Genomic DNA, 24,911 nt, shown 5'->3' with positions numbered 1-24,911 from the left:
ATGAATTCAAGAGAATTCTTTTTCCAATCTTCTATAATGTTTTGCAGATCTCTGCATTAGGGTAGTTTGAGAGAAGTTTCCCCTCTTCCCTTTTTTTTCTTTTTTAAAGAAGGCAGAGTGCAGAGCGGGAAAACCATGAACTTTGGGCCCAGACCCAGGGGAGTTTGAACCGACTCTTCCTTTCGCTTGAAGTGTGGCAGGGCAAGCTTCATAACCCATCTGATTTGTGCCCACTCAGCACAGATAGAAAACTCTCTTTTGTAAGAATTAGAGGTAATTCTTTAATCCAGAGTTTGTTTTGAGAACTAAATAAGGAATATGTCAGATAACTAGTATAGTGCCTTGTCTGACATTTAGCAAAAGCTAAATGTGTTCTTATTAATATTATTAATAAAAATGACCTGATCCAAGGAAGAAAGCTAGAGATGAAAAATGTAAGCCAGGCAATAAAATATTATTCAGTGCTAAAGAGAAATGAGTTTATCAAACCATGAAAAGATGTGGAAGAAACTTTAGTGCAAATTACCATGTGAAAGAGGCCAATGTGAAAAGGCTGTATTCTGTATGATTCCAATTACAGAGCATTCTAGAAAAGGCAGAGCCGTGGAGACAGGAAAAGCTCAGTGGTTGCCAGGGCTAGGGGGCGGTGAGCCGAAGAAGAAAAGCACAGAGGATTTTTAAGACAGCGAAAAATACTCTGTGTGCAACTATAACGATGGATACTTTTTGTAATTATACTTTTGTCCATGCTCATAGAATGTACGAACCAAGAATAAACCCTAAAATAAAGTATGGTCTTCCGGTGATTATTACGTTTCAGTGTAAGCTCTACAACTTTAACACACGTGCCTCTCCAGTGAGGGGCGCTAATAATGGGGGGCTGTGCGTGTGTGGGACAAGGTAGGTGCACAGGAAATCTCCGCACTTTCTTCTGCATTGGGTTGTGAAACTAAAACTGCTCTAAAAAAATAAACAAAGTTTTAAAAAAGTTTTAAACCAGACAAGGAACAGAGAAGAAAGGAGTAAGTTAAATTCTCCGCCAGTCTGAGTTAAGGTCCCGACTTTCACGACTCGGCTGCAGCAGTGGAAGAGGTATGGGTTCTGCCCGGGGCAGGGACAGAGCAGCTTGGAAGAAGATGAGGGGAAGGGAGGGGAGTGCACAGGCTCTCAGGCAGCCACACGGTAACAGCGTCTGGTAATAGCTCGAAAATGGGAGATGCCATTATCCTAAAAGCACGCAAACAAGGAAGTGGAGACATAGTCATTGTTTTAAAGTCACTTAGTCAAAAACACTATCTTTTTTATCTGGTTATGAAAGTAGTATATGTTCATATTAAAAATTGGATTATACACAAACACACAAAGACTAAAATGAAAATCAACTATAACACAAAGAAGACCATTCATCATTTAGGAGAAGTTCTTATAGTGTTTTAAATATAAATATGTACGTGAGGTCTAGCTGGAAAAAGTCCAGCCATTCTTAATATAATGGGAACAGTTTCAGCAATGTCAATGTAACCTGGCAACCGAAGAGAGTGGACTGGAATGTGCACGTGTGAACAATGATGACTTCACTGTATTAGTCAGTGGGGGTGGTAGGTGCTGTTGAGTAAACATGTCTAGTGTGTGGACGTCACATTAAAATGATGAGCGAGCAGAGTAACAAGTCTGCATCCAATTTTGCATTGAACTTGAATATTCCTCCACAGAAACTACTTGGATGATTCAGAAGGCTGCAGCTATGGGCAACTGGTGATTGGCAGCTTCATCACAACAACATCCCCACTCATGCGTCATGTCTCATGCAGAGTGTTTTGGCAAAACATCCAATCACCTGGGCTGATTGGCTCAGCCCCTTTATAGCCCAGATTTGGTGTCCTGCGACTTCGGTTTTTCCCAAACTAAAATAATGTTTGGAAGGGAAGAGATTTCAGACCATTGATGAGATTCAGGAAAATGCAATGGGGCAGCTGATGGCAACCAGGAGAACTGAGTGAGGTCCCAAGGTGCCTACTTTGAAGGGGACTGAGGTATCATTGTCCTATGTACAATGTTTCTTGTATCTTGTATCTTTTAAAATAAATGTGTCTATTTTTCATATTACATGGCTGGATACCTTCTGAACAGGCATTATATATATATGCATATATATGTATATATATATACATGCACACACATATATACACACATGCATACATACACATTTACTTTTTTCTTCTACAAATTTGAGTTATTTTACAAAGTAGCATACTTACCTTTTCACTTAATTATATAATGTGAAGTTTGTGCTGTGTCATTAAATATTTTTCTAGAACATATTTTAAATGTATAATTAAAATTCTCACCATATAAAATATAGTGACTAAAATAACAAATCCGCATGTACCCATCACTCATATTCAACAATATCAAATTATGGCCTTTCCAAATTATGTTTCTTTTGTTTATACATTGTCAACTTCCCACCAACCCTTGGATTTTCTTGAAGCAAATCTCATACACCATGGAATTTTCTCCACAAATGTTTTAGTATGTCTTATCTCTAGAAGAAATGAAATTCTTTTAGAAATGTGTTTATAATAACATTATCACACCTAAGAATGTAGTGATAATTTCTTGACAGCATCAAATGGCTTTTAGTGTTTAGTTATAATATGACTGGTTGTCATATTTAACTGTTTATACTAGGGTCTGATTTGGGGTATGTATGATATTAGGCAAAAACCCTGTGTTTAAATTGGAGGTATTAATATGAACTCATGATCTATTTTATCTAAAACCAAAAGAGAGTTTTTAAAACTCTATACATGGATCCCTGGCTGATGTAGCTCAGTGGATTGAGCACCAGCCTGTGAACCAAAGGGTCACCAGTTCAATTCCCAGTCTAGGACACATGCCTGGGTTGCAGGCCAGGTCTCCAGTAGGGGGTGCTCAAGAGGTAACCACACATTGATGTTTCTCTCCCTTTTTTTCTCCCTCCCTTTCGTTCTCTAAAAATAAATAAATAAAATGTTTTCTAAAAAAGAGCAAATGTTTAAAAACAAAAACTCTGTACACAGAAAAGGCCTAGAAATGATGACTAACCCAGTCACAAAGAACACTTTAGTGCCAAGATTATAGACTCTAAATACCATTTTCCACTAATAGAAATAAAGGTGTCTTAGAGCAGAGGTCTCCAACCTCCCCCTTTCCATGTGTGGATGCCCTTTCATTACTGCCTGAGCTCCGTCTCCCATCTCCCTCCATTCTCCTCAGTCTGTGGAAAAATTGCCTTCCACCAAACCTGTCTCCAGTGCCAGAAAGGTTGGGGACTGTTGCCTTAGAGGAATGTCCAGATCTGGGGAAGAAGATGAACAAGATGAGTCGGGAACACCTTATACCAGAAAGCAAAGAAAACATGAAAGATCATTAGGTTGATGTCCGAAGCACTCAGGAATGTGAATAGGTTTCCTGTGGTCAACTACATGATCATATAATAAGATAACATCAATATAGATGACTGTGATAGATTGAAATGGTTCAAACCTGTGCAAATCCATGAGCTCATAATGTTATCTCCCCCTACTTCAAAGTACTCATAGACAACTTCAACAAATAGGAAACAAACTTTATTTGCATAATAAGCAACTAAAGAGGAAGCATCAAGTATTCATTTTGCCAATTCTATACAAACTGTACTTTAATATAAACAAAATAGAAAGGTTCTTCTTTATATAATATTCCAACTCATAAAGGGGAAAACAATAGTAGCCTTTATGATTCAAGGATGGCAGAGTTAGGTGGAGGCTGGAAGGTTATGGACATACTTGATTATAGGCTGGGTGTTCACACAGGTGTTCACTGGGCCCTTGTGGGGATGCCCGCGACCAGCAGCGGTGCTGGCAAGACAGCTCAGGGGCTGGAAGGGAATTCTACTGCCTGAATGGCTCTGGATTCTGTGCAAAGGAAAGAAGCGTGAGCCAGAGATCTTATTTGTACTCTTATTCCAGTCCTACGAATGTTGGGGGTGTGCCGGATTGGTCTAAAGGGTTCTCAGGATGGTCTTCCACACGCAGCGGGAGCCAGGGGAGGGCCGTGCACGGACATGCCAGGAGCTGAACGTGGATTAGGAAGATTGCTTTGGCCGCCCAAAGGAGGAAGGACTGCCGGGGGCGGGAAGGGAGGTGGGCTGCTCTGATCAGAGGCTCTCGCAATAATATAAATAAAGAGTGATGAAGCAGCTGATGTGAGGATGGGAAGGAACACAGGAAAAGTCCAACACCATTAACCTCCAGTTCTGAAGAATTACATTATTCCTCAAACATTTCCAGGTCATAAAATGACGATGGTCACTACATTCAAGAATCATTTCAAAATTTTTGGATTTCGTACCTACCTATGGCTTCAGAGGAGGAGAGTGGGGGCAGACGTGAAGGTGCTGCATCCGGGCAGAGGACCCGGTGCGGTGGCTACGGCAGAGAGTGCTCTAACAGCGGGGTGTGCCAGCCGGTAGGAGAAAGCTCGCTGTGAAATTGCCGTGATGGAGAAAAGGGCATTTTCAGCTCGGGAGATGGAAGGCCGATGGGGGCACTGTGAAATTAAGGAAGAAGGCAGGGTAGTTATTCATAGCTATTCTTCTGTTATAACTCTGAAATACCTGTGCTTAAAAATGAATAGAATGTAATCAATTTGAAATAGAAAAGCATTAAAGCTCGGAAATACGGGAACATGAGAAATGGCCTGAGTTAAATGTGTTTAAAATGGTTTTTAGGGCTTTCTTTGGTCCATATAAGTCACCTTAATGAAATATTTTAATAAAACCCTTTGAAAAAAAAGTAGTCATTTGATTTTTTTGGAAGAAAATGTCACTACTGATTCCAGACAAACTGGAGAGTTGAAGATGAGGAAAACCATTGCAGAGCTCAGAGAGACAGGCGCGCTCCCTCGGCGCGTGGGTGCCAAGGTCTGTTGTACGGAGGGTGGAGGGCGTGCCTGTCGTCAACACCCGGGCTCCCCGCCCGTCCAGAGTGAGGTTTCCCAGGTGCAGACCTTGAGATGAGCGATGTGACAAAAGCGCTTCTCTACTGAAGAGGGCGGCTGGAGGTGGTCGTCGGCCAGCCCTGCAGCGTCCGGGGGGACAGGTGTGCCAGCTGGCAGGGCAGAGCTGGGCGGGGCACCGAGGGCATCCACTCCGCCACCTAACCACCCCCACTCAGAGACACGTCCTGCATCAACAAGTGATGTGCTTTCACTGAACTCCAATCCAAAGACGGCGAGGCAGCACCGGGCAGGGGAAAGAATCCCTTTGATGGAGGGTACACACCTGGACAAAGGTTTCTCTCCCGCCAAAGCTGGGAGAATTTGGACAAGTTACTCTGCCCCCTCCGAGCTCGTTTCTTTATTCAAACATGAAAATGCCTATTTTGAGTCATAGTAGAAAATAAATATGATATATATAGAAAGTACAGTTATATCTGCATACAAGTGAATCATACATTCATTTTTTAATATTAATAGAAAAAGGTCTGGAATGCTATCCACCTAGGGTAGCTGTGAGGTACCCATGAGTGAGGGGCACTGTGGGTGGTCATAGAGAGAAATACAACAGTGTGGCAAAGACTCCACAGCCAGACTGTTCTGGGACTTGGGGAAAGTTGTTTAACCTGTCTGTGCCTCAGTTTCCTTATCGGTAGAATGAGGGTCGAAAAAACCTACCTCAGAAGTTGCTTTGAGAATTCAGTGGGCTAACACAGAAAACCATTTACAATAGTGCAGAGCATGTAGTAAGGGCATCATAACTATTAGATATTTATATTGTTTTATTTTGCTTATTTCTGCTTTCTAATTGCTCTATAGTGATTGCATATTAAAAATGTATAATACCCCCAAAGTTCTTTGTAACATATGGGCTGTTAATAACCAGCAGACATTTTAATTAATTTCTATACTAACCAGAAATCAAATAATTAAAACTGTTAAAGCAATACATCAAACAGAGCACAGTAGCCATAAGCTTTCTACTGCACTATTCAAAATAAATAAATAAAGGTTCCTAGGCCTAAGGTTCATATATTTGCAGGAGTTTGGGCTGCTTTTACCTTTATCTTGTGCTTTGCACACAACCGAACACCTGCAGTCTTGCATTGCACCCTTGCTCGTTCACAGTAACTCCGTGTGGATGCGACATCAGTATTTCAGCTGTCAGTGCTGGCGGTAACCTTGCTCAGTTGTCCAAGCTGTGCAGTGTTTTTTTTTTAAAGAGTATAAAAAGGTGACAGCTGCTGCCTTACTCACCATGGATAAACAGATACAAAATGTCTGAACCATCAGCAGCTCCTGACACACTCTGAGCCCGGTGGACAATCGTGCTCTCCTGAGACCGGGCACCTCTGCCGCAGCCTCATGCTGCCCTGGCCCCGTGCAAGCTCAGCACGTTCTCCACATACTGGTCGTTGCTTGACCAGCACTTGCCTAGGGGGTGGGTTCAAGACAGTCAGTTGCTGTTTCATCTAAAATACTCAGCTGGCTGAGCAAGTTCAATGTTGAAGAAATTTATTAATTGAATTGTTCAATTCCCTGGGAAGTTTCCTCTTACTGTTCATGAGGAATGAAGAAATGGCAGTGCACCACACACACACACACACACACACACACGCACGCACGTGCTTTAGGTCAAATTATCATCAAGAAGCCAGTTGGAGACCTCTCAAAATGGGCTGCAGCAATCACGCTTTCAGTCCAGCCACTACACTTTGTAGGTAATTGCAAGCCAGGGGCAAGCCACAAATACCACTAAATACAGATATTATCGCTCCCAACACCCACGAGTGCCGTCATAATAATGAACTACCAATATAATCTGATTCCTTGGCCACATGGCTTATACTTTGCACAAGGACTTTTAAAGGCCAGACTAAGGGAGGAGTTCTCCAGACTGTAAGATTTCTTTGGAGAATAGATGAATTCAAAAGTACAAAGTTAATTGAGGTAAAATAAAAATGGTGATGGATTTATTCTAAATTTAGAGAACAGAAAGATTTTTCTTTTTTGGTTCAGCTTTTTCCCTCCAAGGTTTCTTTCTGCCTTTTTCCAGTGAGTCTTTTAGCATAACTCTCCAGACCTAATTGGCAAACAGAAATAAATAAATCATGGGCACCCGCCCAAGCATTCTGAGGGAATTTATAGCTGGAATGTGTACATATTGATCAAAACAGGCATCCTGCCATTGTTGATGCGGACCCTGGCAGACAGACCTCAGAAAACTGAGCAAAATTATAACACCATAAATTGTAGGATCACTAAACATTTCAGCACATACCACAAATAAAGCAATACAGTTTCCACCAGTGCAAATTATTCCTGATAGAACCTCCAGTCTGTTTTGAGGCGTTAGGCATGAACATGAGCTATTAGGGAACTTGTTTTATTTCCATTTTTAAAAATCTTTCAATGAGATTTAATTTTAAAGGTAATTTCAGACCAAGTTAGGGTGGGGACCTACTAAGAAGAATGTTTTGTTAAGAAATAAAGATTTTGAAACAAATTGAAGTTTAGGCGCAAACAATAATTCTCTGGATAAAGAAGCATAAGATACAGAGTCTTCAGGAAAAAAGTGTCATTTAACATATTTTATAAATGTTCAGAGAGGGAATACAAAATGTAATACCTTCTGGATTTAAAGACATTAAACTTTTCAGGTAGTTTCATGGCATATTGAAGGAAGTGATCAACTCTGCATGGGACATAATATGGAATTTGAGCTCTAGGATGAGTAATTCAACAAGAAATACCTGTAAGAAAAAAAAGAACAAAAAATTACTTACAAGGTTATAGAGTCTGACATGAGCTGTCCAGTGTTTTTTAGTCTGTCTGAAGAGGGAGAAGTTGCACTATAAAGTATCCCAAAGACATGCGACCAATGTGTTGCTAAGTGGAAGACAATCATTGCTGATTAGAATAAGAATTAGAAACAAAATGGGAAATATTCCCTAACCTTTGCAGAAAATCATCTTGTGTGCACATTTGGAAAGTATGAACATCAAGGAATTCTGTAAGGCAACTGAGTAGGAAAAACCTAATTCTGTAGGTGGTGGTGGAGTCTCCGGTAGTCTCCTGAGTTTAAGAAATAGACTCAAGTGGAGGTGGTGGTGTGAGGCAATACCCTCATGCCCTCATCACCTCCCAAGAGCCCCACCTCCTAATACCATCACTTTGGGAGTCAAGTTTCATCGTAAGAATTTAGGAGGAGACACAATCATTCAATTTATAATATATTTGTACACTCAGTGCAGCAGATCACTTATTAGGGTAAAGTGTTATCCCACTGTAGAGACTACTGATAATAAAGTCCAAACTTTACAACATGATGTAAAAGACCTTTAACAACTGGTCTAACAAAATGCCTTTCCAGCCGCAGGTGGGTCCACCCAGGACACGGTACTTGGCGTTTCTTGAATGCATTCACATGGCTTCCTACTCCTGTTCATTTGCATATGTCATGACTCTGTCTGGGTTCTCCTGAGCCCTCTTTCCCCTACTGCACTCTTCCTCATTTTTCAGGGCTTAGATCAAAGGTTAATTATTGTGTCAAACTTCCACCAATCTTTCTCTTAACCCTCTCCCGCCCCAGCTGCCAGCCAGGGAAGAGTTACTGCCTCCTTCTGCCAGGACCCTATAGCTCAGCTCCTTCCACCTGAAATATGTACAACTCTCATACTAATTGGTTAGTTTTTTTTAACATGACTTCCCTCACTGGATCTTACTTTCTGAAATAGAAATCATGAGTTATTCATCTTTGTATACCAAAGGCTTAGGATTATTTGATACATTTGTACATGCTTTGTGAAGGTTGAATAAATGGATGAATGCATAAAATGAATGGATAGGTCAAGTTAAAGTTCTCTTCAAAGGCACTGGGCCGCCCAGGAAGCAGAAGGTTCCCTTTCCCTGTGTCCAAGCAGAGGCTGGTAGAAGGAATCCAGACATTGATATGTATGTTGTCTAGATGTGCTTTAACATGCAGGGGCAATATGTGTGTGCCCGGAGCCCCCTTTTGACTTCAAAATATCATTCACCCCCACAGTAGGACACCTTCAGTCTCTGATAGAAAGAACTGAGGTCCTCTAAGTCTGCTATTTAATTTTAGCAGAGACAAATATGCTAAAATTACTTTGCCCGCTAATTCTATTGTTCATTATCGTGGTTTTAAAATGTACACAAATCCTTTGCCATTGCTTCCTTCAAGAGATGGAGCCTAATTTCCCTCTCCTAGAATGTGGGCTGGGCTTTCAGACTCACTTCTGAAAAATAAACTCAAGCGGAGGTGGTGGTGTGAGACTTAAAGAGCCTAGAATTTTAGATCATGAAAGACACTGTGGTTTCCTCCTCGGTTGCCGATGTTCTCTTAGACTATGCGTTCAGGGGGAGGCTAGTGCCATGTGAGGACACTCAGCTCCCCACAGAGAAGCCCAAGCGGTACCAAAGCACTGAGTCCTGCCGACAGCCGTGTGATGAGCCGTCTGGGGGCAGATCCTCTCACTCAAGCCAAGGCTTCAGACGGCTGCGGCCCTAGAACATCTTGACTGCTACCTGGGGAGAGACCCTGAGCCAGACGACCCAACTAAGAAGCTTAGTTAGGGAATATACATTCCTGCCCCTCAGAACCTCCATGAGATAATAAATGTTGTTTTATACTGTTAACTTGGGGATAATTTTTTAGGCTGTTATGCTAATTTGTTAGCATATGCATTGACTTTCCTTGTTTTCAACAATTCCCAGAATATTAGAAATAGGTTCTCCTTCTTCTCTGCAGTCCTCTGGAAAAAGATAATTTCAAGGTTAAAAAAAAGTGGAAATGACATTTTCCCAGGCAGAAAGTACATGCATGGAATTCACTAACCCATCAGGTATATAATAGACTGACTGTATTCTTAAGGTTCGAGAAGGGCTTAGCTACATTTATGGATAGTATTCATTTATTGATTCATCCACTTTAAGCACCTATTCGTGTTAGTCATTATGCTTGAGAGTGGTAGAATCCTCCTTGATTATTAAGAAAAAATGACTTCTGCTTGGAGGAGGCAACTGCAGCACTCCGAGTCCGATGCACAGGCAGACATCCATGCCCCCCTTCAATCCACACCTGAGAGGCCTTCCGGGAGAGGAACGGAGGGGCGGACCAGGAGTATGGGACCAGGCAAGGATTAATTATGCCCTTGTAGTTAAGGTTTGGAAGTTGATCATTTACTGACTTCTAAATGATAACCCTGTCGTTTTTATCTCTGTAGCATCCGATAAAGTTCTCTTCACTTTAGAGACTAAGTGCGCCCTCTCCACAGAGCAGTGCAGACATGAACAGCGAAGGCGCGTACCAGTGCTGTCAAAAAGCTAGAGTCCCATCATGCTTTTTCCAGCCAGGAATTTTTAGACACTTGAACGGAATACTTGTGGCATAGATGAAAAATGAATTTCATCTAAGTTAAACAGAGTAAATGAGGAAAAAACCCCTTGAAGTTCAAAGAACTGTGTAAGAGATACTCTAAGGACTCGGATTATATCAATGCTTGTAGGATATAAGTGTTTTCATACAGTGCTATTAAGAAACCTGCAATTAAGGTGCTGGAGGTTTTTCTTAAACACACAGGCACACATACACTCGCAGGGAAATCAATCTCCTCTTATAAAAGAACAGTGGTAGGTATTCTGCACAGTGTCTGCTCCCCAGGAAGGCACGGCGCTTCTTGTGGAAGAGCAGCCCCCCTCAAGTCAAGTCAATGTCACCTGTGGAAAGATATAATTTGCTGTACTGCTGAGAGCTCAAAGGCAGCGACACCTCCACAGGAGCCTGACGCGTCGCCTACAAACCCCAAACAAAGATTATAAAAAAAACCTTGCCAGTGAGCAAGGGAAACATGCTTTCTTATATAGAGCCAAGGAGGACATTTATGTGACACTCCTGTCATCACCTAACAAGGTACACGGGCGGGCTGCTTGTCTGCATCCTCTCTGGAAGTAAGCCACCGGGCCTTTTCTAAAGGGCACCAAAGGCACCCTTAACATCTGAGCATGGCCAATGCCATGGCTAGGGCTCTCTTCCCAGTGCTGACCCACAATTAAAGTGTTTGAATGATTTAGACCCAGTGTCTCTGAGAAAGCAGTCCACACCCTGTTAAACTTTAGCAAGTGAGATTCAACCCAAAAAGATCATATGGGTAGAACCAGAATCTCGCATCACACATTTAGGACAGTGGTTCTCAAAGTGTGTTCCCTGGACCAGCAGCATTGGCAGCACCTGGAACTTGTGAGGAAGGAAAACCCCCAGCCCCATCTACTTCAGGCTTCCTGAAGTAAAGCTCTGGGCACAGGGCCCCTCGGTCTGTGTTTCAGCAAATCTTCCAGGATTCTCACGTGGGTCAGAGTTTCACAACCAGGGCCATCGAGACATGTGTCCTGACCCCATTCTGTGGCTGTTTATAGAATAACATTTATTCTATAGTTTTACATTTTATATTTTAATATATAATAGTCTATAACATTTATTCTATATTATTTACAGAATAGCAGAGGAGAAGCTACTCAGTTATTCCCAAAGGTTATAAAGCAGTTATGTTTCTGCACTTTTGGATGAGAACATATGGCTTCCTGTCTTTTCTAACTTGTTTCAGGAGCCATGGTGAGAATCCAGCAATGCCTCCCCCTGTGTAGGCTGACTAGTGCTGCGGCATGTGTGCAAACTGCATCAGCTAAACTTAACCCCGCTAAAGAGGCCTGACCTGTCATGAAGTAACGCTCTCCTCGGGGCAAGGGGCACGCAGGCAGCGTCATCTTGCACGTAGCTATCAGGTAATTGTGCTATGGCTGTGAAAGTACACCAAGGCCCACATGGAGGAAAATTTCATCCAGCAACAACCACTCCCCAATGTCACAGAAGAGCACTTGGGTTCAGGGCAGAGACAGGAAGCAGACAGAGATCCTATGGCGTCATTTCTTCCTGACATTCAAACTTCACTTAGAAAATGTGAGCTTCCTTCACAATCAAAAAGAAGGGGGACCCATGCTTTCTGCTCAAATAAAATACCCTCTTGGTTCAAGACTCTCACAGCGATTAAGTTAATGTTAGCACAATGCTTCTGGGCTTACAAATACAAAGAACTTAATGACTGCATGTGTAGTGTTATTACAAGCAACAGGAAGCAGAAATGTCAGGACATGCAAAAACCACAAATCAAATATTGCATTGTTCTCTTTGACATACTTACTCAGTTCCACAGGTGTCATTAGTCCCAGGAAGCTGACCTATAATTTCTTTAATCACAACTATCCAGTATTATAGTTCCAAAGGTAAAATTTTCTTTTCTCCTGATGTTTAGTGAGAGATTTCTACAGGCATGTTTCTTATATAGTGGTAGTCAGAAAATGAAGAAAATCTTGATTCTGAGCTCTTTTGAGGTGCCATGTACTGTGATACATACTAGTCATCTGTTTTTCATTGGGTTATTTTTTCAAGAAAAGATTCCAGAATTTCTTGTAGTGGGAATTATTATGAACATACAGGAGTACTTGTTGAGTGGCTCAGTAAAGGCAAGAAAGTGGGAGAGGACTCGAAGGGATGCTTAGTTCTCAAAAATGGCCTCCAGCCCTGGTCCTAAAAAAATTCTCAGCCACATCAAAAACATCATCATCTCACTATTCCTAGAACAGGCCTGGAAGATGAAACAGTATTTAAAACTCCTGGCTCAACTCCCACAGCAACATAACAATTTCTATAAATGCTGCTACCCAAATGCCCCAAACTTTAGGCATGTCACTAAATCCTCTACTTAAGCCCCCATGTCTATAGTGGTAGATCAGATGTCCACGAGTTTCCCCAAGCACCTCAGTGTCTGTCCTGTTTTCATGTCATATGCAACATTATTTTTGACCAATACAACAGTTACTCTTAGCCCTCATTTTCCCTTCCCACTACCCATGACGGAGGTTGAAAAAGTGAGATTCTCTTTTAGCTGGAAATAAGTAAGCATGTGATCCAGATCTAGCTGATGAATCAAAAAGAGGCTTCTGGAAAAGCTTTTATTCCCAGTGATATAAGATGCAAAAGCCTTTGGCTCTGCCCATTGTTTAAAATGCTGATGTTGGGACATTCTGCCCTGACTGTGGTGGTAATCGCATGACCTCAAAGTGCAAATTCAGGATAAAAGTGATTCTGCTGAGGATGGAAAAGCGGAAGGATGGAAAGAACCTGAGCCTCTGGTGGTACCACCAAGTCACTGGGTCAAACCTGGAAATGCCTACCTCAAACTCACTGATATGTAAAAGATCAATGCCTTTATTGATTAAGACATCATCAGATGGGCTATCTATTATTTGCAGCCCACGTCATTCCTAATTGAAATACATACCTCATTAGTCAGAAATTGTCTTTTAATTCTTGGTTTAGAAAATACCAAAGTACCATGGCTAATTAGTAAGTCATATCAAAATTTCCTTTTGGAATAGCTTTCTTACATACATGTTTTATTCTTTCCATTCATGTTCTGGATATGTGAATCAAAGCACATTTTAAGGATGGAATGTGTTTCCTCCCTAAATTATTATGCCAAAGCCTTAAACCCCATTGTTATAGTATTTAGAGATGGGGCTTTGGGAAGGTAATCAGAATTAGATGAGGTCATCAGGGTAGGGCCTTGGTCCAATGGGATTAGTGGGTACACGAGAAAAGAGACACCTGAGAGCTTACACACTCTCTGTCTCTCTCTCTCTCTCTCTTTGTCCTGTAAGGATACAGCAAGAAGTCTGTCCTCTACAAACCAGGAAGAGAAACTTCACCAGAAACCAACTGTCCTGGAACCCTGATCTTGGATTTTCAACCTCCAGAACTAAGAGAAAATAAATTACTATTGCTTAAGCCTTCCAGTCTATGGTATATTATTATGGCAGCTTTAGCAGACTAACATACCTGTTTGGCTTAAGAATCTTTTTATATGTAAGTTCAGTGTTAATTTTATTTTAGAGACATTACAGATAATGAATTAAGAAAAAAATAAAACAATAATTGCTAATCATTTGTATATATCAAGAAGTTTAATTCTCAACTTCCCTGTAAGGTAATATTATTATTATTGCAAATAAAAAAACTGAAGTTCAGAAATGGTAACTTATAGTGTGGTGAAGGTCTCTTTAATAAGAGTCAGAAGCAGGATAAGCCCCTTCATCTACCTACAGCAGTGACTGCATTTCCTCCCCACCTGTACCTTCTTTCTCTACAATCTTAGAGAATTTGGTTTGTTTCACTTATGCAACTTTTTATTATGGCCTGTCAATATAGACATTTGTATGTATAAAAAGTATGTACTGTCAATATAGACATTTGTATATATAAAAAGTATGTATATATAAAAAGTATTATTGACAATAAAATGAATATACAGTCCAAAGATTATTTGTTTACATTTCTTTCTGCTTTTCACAGTGTGAGCCCCTGAGTCCGGGACCCACAGAAGTGAGAAACTGGGCCTGCACACCCAGGCAGCAGCACCATGAGTGGCTGGTGCCCACTGAGAGACGTGAATTCCTGTTATGGAAAGTGCAAGTTTAGAACCATGACTCTGAGTTTGTATAACAAAGACTATCTTGAAATAAAGATTGATTGGATCTTTAGCTTTTAAAATGCTGAAATAAAATCTTAGTAGATGACTAAGGTAAAAAGTTGGGAATAAAATATTTTTTAAATTGAGTTATTTTTTCACCATTAAAAATAATAGAGTATAGAATAATATGTTTCTGAATAAGATCGTGAGCAGAAATTTGCTATTATAGATTCTATAGAATTGGTGCATTAAGAACATTTCACTGATATTAATTCTTGTTACCACTTACAAAAATAACAGTGATAGGATTGTTAGGCATACTGTCCAATGTAAGTCCTAGAAAAAAAAATTACCTAATGCAAAACAAAGTACCAAGAAGTCACCTCAAAATTACATAATTTGCTAAGCTAATATAGAAAGCTTCATGAATATATATGTGTATATATAATTTATAACATTTATACATATAGTACATATGGTACAATTTATATATATACATAAGTATATATATACTTTATAAAACATTTATATAATACAAGGTCTGTCCAGAAAAAGTCCAGCCATTGTTAATGTAATGAGAACAGTTTGTACAACATTGATGTACCAGGCAGCCAAGGAGAGTGGACTGGAATGTGCATGAGTGAACAATGATGACTTCACTGCACTAGTCAATGGGGGTGGTAGATGCTGTTAGCATGTGTGCTGTGTGGTCATCTCATTCAAAATGACTGTATTAGTAGAGCAACAAGTCTGTGCCTGATTTTATATTATGTTTGAACATTCCTCCACAGATTCTATTTGGATGATTCAGGAAGCCACAGCTATTGGCAACTGATGATTGGCAGCTTCATCACAACAATGCGTCCACTCATGCATCATGTCTCATGCAGAGATTTTTGGCAAAACATCAAGTCACCCAGGTGACTCAGCCCCACTACATCTCAGATTTGGTGCCCTATGACTTCTGACTTTTCTCAAAGCTAAAATCACAGTTGAAAGGGAAGAGATTTTGTATTGTCAGTGAGATTCAGGAAAATATGATGGGGCAACTGATGGCGACTGAGGGAACTGTGGGAGGTTCCAAGGTGCCTACTTTGAAGGGGACTGCGGCGTCATTGTCCTGTGTACAATGTTTCTTGTATCTTGTACCTTCTTCAATAAATGTCTCTATTTTTCATATTACGTGGCTGGATACCTTCTAGACAGACCTCATATATATGGCACTTATACATGTACAGCGTTTATTCATACTGGGTTCAAATAAGATAAAAACTGAAAATATTTTTTATTTCATTTTTTAAAAAATAGTTGGTATCATTTTAGATAGATGGATATGAGAAAAGAGTTAAAAACAATACCTTCAACTTGAACAGTCTGGTAGTTTTTTAAAAAACACCTAGCACTTGTTCTGACTGCCTAAGAATAAAAATGATTTAGGAGCAAGTAGGTTTGAAGCAATCTTTAAGTCAAGTAGTATATAAAAGCAATTATAAGGGGTAACATGTTCTATGCTATGTGGGAAAAAGTATATAAAAATGTCAAAATACTAGCAATAAAAAGACTATAAACGTCATCCTTATGTCCAGTCAGGAAATGAAAGATCGTTGTACAGCCTGTGCTCTGAAAAAGTTAAAGTGCTCTATGAGTTAAGACGTTGTAGGATCAGGTCATTACTACTTCGCAGAAAGGAGAAGGGAGAGAAAGTGTACACAACATAAAAGTGGTTCTTTTATAACTTTCTTCCCATTTCTCTGTACGTGGCCTTGCATGGGGAGAATAAAAGGCAGACAGGGGTTCTCTCACGTTGCTCTCAGGGCAGGCAGGCTCCAAACAAAATGTTGGTGTGGACACACATGCTCACTTTCCTCCACTGTGTGTTCTGAACATAGCCTTCCCTTCACTGCGATGCTCCCTCCCTCTACCACGGTCCAAGGCTGTGGACCCCACCTGGCCTGCCTCCCAGACAGCACCCCAATGCCCCCACCCCCTCTCTCCCTGTCCTTCTTCACCAGCATTTGACTGCACTCAACGCCATTCTCTGGAGACTTGCTAGGTCCCTTGCCACTTAGATCAATGATGTAAGCTGAACATTTCTCATTGATAAATGACAAAGTGTGTTATCCAGCCTAGGAGATACTTCATTTCAATGCCTTATGCCAAAAAGAAAATGGCCTTATGCCAAAAAGAAAATGCCTTATGCCAAAAATAAAATGCCAAAGACCTTTCTGGCAAGGCCAATAGAGAAAACCTCTGTGGATGTTTAAAATTTATCCATTTAACCTTTTTCCTAAAAGGTTAACATATTCTTAAACCCTCCCAAACTCAACCAAGACTTAGCCTGCCAATCTCATTTCTAGTTCCACCAGAAATAAACCATAAAGTACCAGATCTTAAATCTTGAGATTTCCTCCCCTTAAACATGCATTCATACATTTTAAAAAAATGTATGTTTTGTTCAAGTTGGCCCTTGAACAACGCAGGTTTTAACCATGTGGGTCATTTTATATGTGGATAATTTTCAATAAATATATAGATGACCTTTTCTACCCCCATGTTTTGCATCCTTAAATTCAACCAACCACAGATGGAAAACAATATTTTCAATCTGCAGCTGGTAATCTGTGAATGTGAAGGTCCAATTGTATGAATTGTTTATGCAAGTTTATATAAGACCTTGAGCATCTTGATTGGTATTTGCAGGGAGTCCTGGAACCAATTCCCCATGGATGCTGAAGGATGACTAGTTAATTTTTTTGGGAATCAAAAGTTATACACAGATTCTCTCAGCAGTGCAGGAGTTGGCACCCCTAGCTCCAGCATTGTTCAAGGGCCAGCTGTATATTAACTAAAAGTTTAGCTCTGATCAGGAAGGTTGGTGGATTAAAGCATCATCCCAATGCACCAAGGTTGCATGTTTGATCTCTGGTTGGGGCACATACAGGAAGCAACCAATGACTGCATAAATGAGTGGAACAAAAAAATTGTTTCTCTCTCTCTCTCTCCCCTCCCTCCCCCCTCATACCCCTTTCCTCCTTCTCTAAATTCAATAAATAAAATTCAAGTAAAAGTTTCATAAATTTAGTCCTTAGGTCTGAGTAGAAATTTTACCTATATGATTGTACTAGTTTTCTATTTCTGTATAACACATTACCACAGAAAGACTTAAAGCAACATTGGCTTATTTGGTCATAGTTCTATAGGTCAGAAGTCTATGTGAGCTCAACTAAGCTATCTACTCAGGTTCTCACAGGCTGAAATCAAGGTGTCGGACTGACTGGGCTCTTTCCTGAAGGCTCTGGGGAAGAATCGCTTTCAAATGCAATCAGATTGTTGGCAGAATTCAGTTTTTTGTGGTGATAAAACTGAGGTCTTCACTTCCTTGGTGTCTGTCACTTAGGGACCACACTCAGTCCTAGATGCCACTCTCAGGTCCTTGTTCTACAAGTGCCTCCATGTCAACAACACAACTTCTTCACACTCATTGGCTCCTAGGCTTCCAACCTCCCTGAATTTTCCTTCAGCCACCACCCAGAGAAAATCCCCTGCTTTTAAAGGGCTCATATGATTTGGTTGGTCCGCTTGGGTAACCTCCATATCTCAGGCCAACTAATTACCCATATTTGGGGTATAATGTGCACTTTGTTGCCAAAATTTTTGAGGAAAAAATAAGGATGTGCATTACACATGGGTAGTACCTGAATGATCTCATATCTTTTCTTGTGTTCTGTAATTATTTGTTACATAAAATTTCTTGTACCACAATATGTTAAAAAATAAATGCTAAAATCCCTTTATAATACAAAAAACAAGTATGTAAGTATAAATAAATTAATTGATTAAAAAATTAAAATGAAAGATTTTTTTCCTGAAAGTTTGGGCCAGAAACATGGGTGTACATTATACACGGCAGTACATTATACATGGCAAAACACAGGAGTAACCTTAGTTATATCTGGAAAAATCCTCTTTTGTCATGTAAGCTAACAGAATAGCAGGAGTAAATTGGCGGCAAAGTTCATGGGTCCCTCTTAGGATCTTGTCATCCATGGTGATCTTCCAGAAATTTGCTTATAGTGCTTTTATAGTAGCCTTCATTTTTTCCCTTTTTAAAGTAAGTGATTTGTTTAGACATGTTGGCTGTCTCTAACAGACAGATAAATCTTTAGGGGAAATAAGATATTTTTTCCTCAATAAATTGCTCTGGAAGAGAGACAGCTAAGACAAATACAAAAGGAAAATACAGTTGACTTTTGAACAATGTGGCAGTAGGAGCATTGACCCTCACACAGTCAAATATATGCATATAATTTCTGACTCCTGAGAAACTTAAGTTTTCCTTGGTATCCAAGGAGGATTCTTTCAGGATGCCCACAGATACACAGATGGACGGATGCTCAGGTTTCTGTATAAAATGGCAGAAATCAGTACATGCAGTTGGCCTTTCACATCCACAAATTCCCAACTGTAGATCAAAAACAGTGCAAGTATTTACTAAAAAACAATCCGTGTATAAGTGGACACATGCAGTTCAAAGGTGTTGTTCAAAGGTCAACTGTAAAAGGAGGGTGATGAATTCATTATGTCTAATCAGGCAGCAAAGAGATGAGTTGCCGTTTACAGAGGGGGTTCAGAATTCTGTCTATGGAAACCAAATAATAAAAAGTTGAAAATTTGGGGAAGGCTGAGACTTGAAAGGCACACATGATACTTTGGACTATGAAACTGAATTTTATCTCAGCTGAAAAATGCAAGTTTGGAGCCTGCCAGGAATAAAGCAGCTAAAACCATATTCTAAGAAAGCACCCCCGGAGTTGGTCCTGTGGCTCAGGTAGTCTCTCAGCCATGAAGAGGTAGCAAGGTGCCATCTCCAGGCCACATTGCTCACCCTTGAGACAGGTTAGTCAGCCAAGGCAAGTAGAATAGGGAAACTGAGACAGTTAAATGTCCAAGCAGTTTATGGCCATCTAGTAAATCCCAAAATCCTATCTTCTCTAAGGAAGGATGCCAGAGTAAATAGTTTATTCTATTTCCAACTAGAGAGTAAATAGCTTAAATCACCCTACTCAGGGAGATGGATAGCATAAATCCAATTAGTGCCATTTGTGCAACCACACCTAAGGATAGATAAAGTTGGGGAAATAAATCTCATGTTGGTGCATCAGCATAAAACTGATGAATATTCTATGGAGATCCTGTCCTAAGACCTCCCCTAAAATTCCCACCTCTAGAAAACAGGTAAGAATTCTCAAGACTGAGACCCAGCACGGGCTCTATCTGGAGGCTGCCCATGCCTTTCTTCCCTCTCAGAAGTGCAACTTTACTTTTTCTTCTAAACTCTAAGGGCCCCCATGAGACTTGCAACGAGGGAGCATTGAGCAGAAGCAGTTTGTCCCGGCCTTTACCCCTGAACTTACCTCCAATGTCCCCTTTTCTCTGACTTTTCAGTGAGCCAAAGCAGCCGCCCCACCTCGACTCACTTCTGTCACTGTGACTTCTACTTCTCAGTGACTCCATGCAGCCCTGTGTGGCTCACTCCTTTCCAGAACATTTCCAGGGAGCCAAAGCAGAGCACTGCCTAATCTCTCTCCTGGTGCTTCTTCCACCATAAGCCCTTCCTCTGTTTCACTGCTCCCAGCTTTAACAAACATACTTTCAAAATCATCTGGACTCATGTTGTGAAATCTTTTCTGCCCAAAGTCAAGAACCCATGCACTACTGGCCAGCCCCAGGCAGACCTGCTCTGGGCTCAGTTCCTCTCCAGTAACACCCTGACCTGGACCTTTAACCATCTCCTGGTCCTAGGTTGTTAACCAAGCAAGCACAGCAGGCTCTGGCTCTCCCTCTTTCCCTCAGGTTTATAGTTGACAAATAAAGTGTACAAATGATGATTTGAGACATGTGTACTTCGTGAAGTGATTATCACAGTAGGGTTAATTAACGTGTCAATCACCTCACAGAGTTAAGTGTGTGTGCTGAGAACACTGAAGATCTACTCTCTCCGATAATTTCAAGTATGCAATACAATATTATGACCTACAGTCACCAAGCTGTATGTTAGGTCCCCAGGGTTCATTCTTCTCATAAGCGTTGTGGCCTTTGACCAGCACCCTCCCCATTTCCCTCGCTCCCTTACCCCACCAACCCCACCCCAGGCAACTGCCCTTGCGTTCTGTTCTATGGTCCAACCTTTTGTTGTTTGAGGTCCTACATACAAGTGCTACCATACAGTGCTGGCCTTTCTCTGTCACATGTGCCAGGGTCTTGACGATAACCTGCTCCCTCAGTCGAGGAGCTGAGTGTATGGCAGCTTTTGTGTAAGCCGTCTTGTAGTTGCTGCATTGATTTGCATGTGCTTTCTTTGTTTTAAGATGCTGTAGATAAGAGAACCTTCTGTATTAAGTTTATACATCTGATTTGTTAAATTTACAAGAGTTTTAAAGAAGTACACAAATATCTCACATATTAGATTTATAAGCTTGACTTGTATTAGGTGTTTGAAATATTTGAATTACTTTGTCAAATTGGTAATGAAAACTTGAACTGTTGAAGAAAATCTAGTTAATAAAGTTTCTAAATAGCGTTAACATATAAGGGCCTAATCCACCAAATTTATAACCTAAGCATTAAGTTAAAAATAAATTCAAGTGTTTAAAACTATCACAATATCAATCTCAAATAGAGTGACAAGATTTGTGAGTTGAAAGTACAGCCTTACAAAAATTAGTTAGAAAATATATCTTTTATAAATGAAATATTTACACAAACATAAGGAACTATAAATATTCCGTGCCAAAAAAAGCAGCTGTGGGGCATGGAAAATGCAATTATCATTTTTAAACACTGAAGAGCAAGGGAATGGCAATGGAGCTCAGTCCCAATAGCCACTGCTTATTATGCACCAGCTACGCATCCGTTCTGTGGTATATGCTGAGTTTGTTCACCTGTCTGTTTTTCCCTGACCATAAGAGATAATATAAATAAAGTACCTATCTCTGTAAGTGTCTGTTGAATTGAGCTCATAATCTTTTTAAATTTAAAAATATTACTCCACATACTAGTTGGGATTTCCTTGGTCAGAAGCATTAGAAAATTAAGTCAAACTGTTTTAATGACAGTGACAGTGACAATGCAGGGAGAGGAGAGGGATTTAGTGGTCAAGCCATTTAAGAAACCGATGGTAGAGGAAGTTCAGCGCATGGACCTTCCAGGGAACAAACTGTCCAGCTATGGAGGTGCAGGTTAACCGACAGCCGCCAGGTCCCGGGCACTCAGTGTCCTCTCCCTGTGGTCCCCTGAGCTGGGTCCACTCTCCCTGTGGACAGCCCAGCCAATAAGCACAGCAAGAACACCAGGACCTGGGCAATTTTGCTCCATGCAGGGCTTCTCCAATGAGCGATCTTTCAGGAAAGCTAGCTCCCTGGTGGGTTGGTAAAACTACGTAATCTGCATCCACAGGCCAGGTCCTCACTGTCCAGTCCTGTTTTGTACTCTCTGCTTTCATAGGTGTCAGACCTGCATCAAGGATCAAAGACTTTCCCTACCCAGTATGCTCCTTCCTCCACCTGTATCTGTCACCAGCGTAACCCCGGTAAATCCCGGGCACTGGTAACTCCGTCTCTGCTTCTGCCTACCAGAGGCCCTGAGTGGACATTTAGGCAAAGTTTGGTCCAGCACTTTAATGATGCCACACAGCCCACTGTTGTTCTGTCTCTCTACTCTGGCTTCCACAGTGGCGGAGTCTCCCTACGCTGTCACTCTTTATGACAGCATCTTGCCACAAGCATTACCTGGAACTACCTGCTTCCGCATTCACAACTGGTGGAAGGAGGCAGCCTCTTTTAGCAGCATTCATGAGAGAGAGAATGATTTTCTTTTCCAGGTGCAACCCATCAAACCCCTCCTTTCTGTCCTCTAAAGGAGGGAGTTATAGTCCCATCCCAGCCGTCAGGACTAGGGCCTACCCTTAGAGCTGCAGTGAAATCAGTCCCAGCCGGTCTGCAAGGCTGGGAAGCCCGGGTCCCATTAGAAAGGCGACAGGGAGAATAAACCCTGGGGCTGCAACCGCTGCCCTTCCCTGCGATGCTTCTTTTCATGTAGTTTCTATTAAGAAGATGAAACAGTTTACAATACCCCAAATGGAAACAGGTTTGAAATTGACTTCTACTGTAGGCCGCTGGTCCTGACCTAGTGCGAGACCACAAGCAAGGCTGGCTGCACAAAGTATTTATGTCTATGACCTGCCTACACAGGACCCTTCTTTCGCAATTTTGCAATTTCTGGGGAATGACACTTTTGCAGAATTAACAAATTTTTCTGTTTTCTCCTAACTATTTTGAGCCCTAGACCATGATATTTTCGTCTGAAGTAAACAGAATACCCTAATTTACTTGAGTCCTTTAGGATCATTTTTACCTATTTTAGTTATTTGCAGCTACTTCATAAAAATGGTCACATACCAGTTAGGTTCTTAGTTCCAGATCAGAAGGGTAAGCATCTCTGAGCACTACCCATATCACACTACATGGTCAGTCCCAAGAGGATGTCACTCCTACCAGCAAAGGGCATAGACACCAGAGCATAACCCACTAATAACACAGGCAGCGGAGTCCAAAAGCTGCCATTGGAACTGTGGCCACTGCAGCTTCTGGAAGCTGGATGTCCTGTCACCTCTGCCTCAGACTTGCCAGAGTAGATTCTGGAGACCGCTTCCTTCTTCAGGTTGTTGGGTGCCCATTAAAACAGGGACCCGATGGACCAGTGCATCTGATTAGGGAGCCTACGTCCTGAGCCATGGCTGCAAGGGAGGAGTGGGCAGGAGATTTCTGTCTATCAATTTCTGCTCTTAGAATGGGAAGTGAACTCTGCCTTCACAAAATGGAAGATTCCAGATGCTGGATTCTCTGCAATGGCTTTTGTTCTGCTAGAGTCTCCTGTGTGTGATCCTCAGAAGGACTTTGTGAGAGTTTCTTAGCACCTAGATCCCATCAGAAAAGAATACACTGGCGCCCAAATGCGTCCGGCAGGGACAGCGTCAGTCACAGCTGTTGCGAATGCCATTCAGTTGGGGCTTTTGGGGGAAAGCTGGTGACCACATTAATAACAACACTTGTATTCTCTTTTGTTTTTGTTAGTAGGGCAAAAGCATATTGCCTTTGTTAAAGCTAAACCCATAGACTTTATACAGAGTACTTGCCTCTATTATCTCACCATTCCTATAAACATTCATCTTGGGAAGATTAAATTCAACTCAGCAAATGTTTATTCAGCTCATAATAAATGCAAGGCCTTGTGCTAGGCAATAAGGGATGACAAATTTGTCTTAAATTGTCACTGTGGTGACTACCGAGTTGTTATTTTAATTCTTCGTCATAGAATTGGGCATTAACTATTCATGATCTACTTTTATATTTCACTGTCAATTTTCCATTATTTCCAATTCTGCGGAAGAACTCCAAAGTCTCCACAACACATTTTTAGAGGTTAATTTTTACTGCAATTTCTCTCTTGTTCATATTATGAATATTATTTTAGAATCAGACAATATATATTTGAATATAAAATGCAACTGTTAAAGATGTTAATTATTGATGTACAAAATGTACTACTGTTATTATTATTATGGTAAAGGAACATTAGAGATTCACAAATGTAAGTATGTGTTTGAGGAGAAATACTGTTTATGCCGGCATTAGTGCTAACGTGATATTCAGTCACCAGCAGAGGAGACTGAGGAGAAAACACTGATCGGAGCCCTGTGTTGCTGCTGGAGCCTGGTGCGGTCCCACACTACCTGAGGTGGATAAAAAGGTAAAGGTCATGGCGCATCTTAGAACTGAGTTTTGAACTGGCTTTCATTATCATCTTCATATTCAATGAGTCCTCACTTAATGTCATCGATAGTTTCTTCTAAACTGACTTAAAGCTAACCCATTTTACCACAGCCTAATAGCTAGAAGCTAGAACTAAGTTCCTATGGCATATTTCTGGTCATGAAAACGTCACCAAATTTCTAATTAAAGATCCAAGATATTTCTAACGTTAAACATGGCAATAAACATGAACTGTACATTCATTTAGGGAAGATTAATTATTTTTTTTAAAGTAAGAGAATTATTGTCTAACCTGCTTATTCCAGTTCAAGGTCACAGGTGGCCAGAGCCGGTCCCGGTAGCTCAGGACATAATTACGGCTCAAACCCACCCTGGACAGGATGCCCTCCCATCTTCGAAGGCCCCTATCACCTCACTCAGACTGCGACAAGTCAGACACGCCCGCTCACCTGCCGTGCACATCTTTAGGACGTGGGGGAAGCTGGGGTCCCTAGAGAGAACCCACACAGACCGT

The 24,911-nt window shown here is 41.1% G+C and overlaps 1 long non-coding RNA gene across 3 annotated transcripts; it reads right to left on the bottom strand.

Annotated features, from left to right (window-relative positions):
* Window positions 1-3,649: 3,649 nt before the first annotated feature.
* On the bottom strand, window positions 3,650-20,207 carry LOC119051918 (uncharacterized). 3 transcript variants are annotated; one of them, XR_008391138.1, is made up of 4 exons: window positions 19,982-20,207; window positions 7,649-7,772; window positions 6,277-6,453; window positions 3,650-4,572 (listed from the first exon to the last, which is right to left on the bottom strand). It is a non-coding gene; the product is annotated as an uncharacterized LOC119051918 (long non-coding RNA). The 3 variants fall into 3 exon arrangements; XR_008391137.1 differs by lacking the exon at window positions 6,277-6,453 and having other exon boundaries at window positions 3,650-3,938; window positions 4,379-4,572; XR_008391136.1 differs by lacking the exon at window positions 6,277-6,453.
* Between the last annotated feature and the right edge of the window lie 4,704 nt (window positions 20,208-24,911).

Source organism: Artibeus jamaicensis, unplaced genomic scaffold, assembly GCF_021234435.1.
Source record: "Artibeus jamaicensis isolate MK-2021 breed Jamaican fruit bat unplaced genomic scaffold, CSHL_Jam_final contig_3126, whole genome shotgun sequence".
NCBI classification, from domain to species: domain Eukaryota; kingdom Metazoa; phylum Chordata; class Mammalia; order Chiroptera; family Phyllostomidae; genus Artibeus; species Artibeus jamaicensis.
This window is presented reverse-complemented; position numbering and strand designations above follow the sequence as displayed.